At 42.4% G+C, this 1,490-nt stretch overlaps 1 protein-coding gene across 2 annotated transcripts in view; it reads right to left on the reverse strand.

Annotated features, from left to right (window-relative positions):
* Positions 1 to 1,490, reverse strand: part of LOC102210548 (pbx/knotted 1 homeobox 2) — a 117,867-nt gene that overhangs the window by 26,601 nt on the left and 89,776 nt on the right. The gene's annotated exons all lie outside the window — the stretch shown is intronic.

Raw genomic sequence — 1,490 nt, forward strand, 5'->3', positions numbered from 1 at the left:
GTGGGGGAACTTGCACAATCGGTGGCTGACTAAATACTTTTTTGCCCCACTGTATAGTTAGCATGGCTGCCCCACATATTAGCATAGTGAAGCTGGAGGATGAACGCTAACTTTTTTCCACTCAATAAAAGTAAACGCGAGGGTTCCCGATGGTTAGGGACAAATGCAATTGTATGGTAGGATACTGTAAATGGACCAAACTTCACTCAGCAGAACAAATGAGATAATCCAGACACAATACAAGGTTAGTCATTAATTTACTGCTGCATGGGCTGGGCTGTAGTTACATTGTAAGGTTTTAAAAAATGAGCTTTAAAATTAATAGTGGCAATAAAAACCGAGAGAGAACGACAGTGATCACTGATGTTTTTAGAACAAAATGGCACATATTTCTGGCAGAAACACACGCATATATACACATTATTGTGTAACTGGAGTGCAAGTGTGGAGCAAGCCTTCAACTGAATACACCTCCAGGCTGGTCCCCCTGGTGGATACACAAGACATTACCACTAGTATTCCTAAATGCCGCTTAGGGGCGTTACTACTCATGGTTGCATGGTCCATGTCACAGGAGGGTCATCTATCAGCCGGCAATCGATCAGGATTCCACTAGGCATCCATCATGGTCCTGTCAGGGATGAGGCAACTATTTTAAGTGGCTGTAACTGTAAATCTCAAAACAAGGTGACTGTTTCTGGTGAACACTGTGAACCTTTCAAACAATAAATGAACTGACTCTTACATATCGCTTTTCTACTCTTCCATAGCACTCAAAGCCATTTATACAACATGCTACATTCACACCCCTTCACAAAAGCACTTTCTTAAGTGCTTTTCAGTGCTTCCCAGCTAACATTCACACTCTGATGGCTGCATTGGAGAGCAACTTGGGGTTAATATCTTGCCCAAGTATACTTGGCGTGGAGACCAGGATCAAACCACAAACCTTCCAAACCTGCTCTACCTCCTGAGCTACAGCCAAGTTGATAGGATTTTAGTTCAGTGAGTGAGAACAAATGCAGTCAAACACAAAGCTTCTTTATATAAAGATTCTACAGTTCCAGTTAACTGGATAGCAAGCTAACCCACGAGTTTTGATGAGAATGTCCAGCCTGATTCGAAGACTGCACTTTTGTTGCATTTCATTTGCCTTGGAAACTGGATGACAGATCTGGGAGTGATGCTACTCCTTGCTGAGCATGTTCCAGTAGTAAAGTCAGAAAGGCACAGAAAAACAGGATTTGTTTTGCTCATTAGCAAGGCAGAGGCATTCATACATCACTAGCAATACAACACTGCCAAAAGAAAAACCTTAAACGCAGCACTGCAGCACATTCACAGACAAAGCTGTGCTGTGCAATACTGTGCACAAATACACAGTAGTCGCAGTGTAGATTACAAGTTCTTCAGTTTTACTAATGTTTACACACACACACACACACACACACACACACACACACACACACACACACACACACACACACACA

Source organism: Pundamilia nyererei, unplaced genomic scaffold (genome assembly GCF_000239375.1).
Source record: "Pundamilia nyererei isolate P.nyererei 1_Seehausen unplaced genomic scaffold, PunNye1.0 scaffold00097, whole genome shotgun sequence".
NCBI lineage: Eukaryota > Metazoa > Chordata > Actinopteri > Cichliformes > Cichlidae > Pundamilia > Pundamilia nyererei.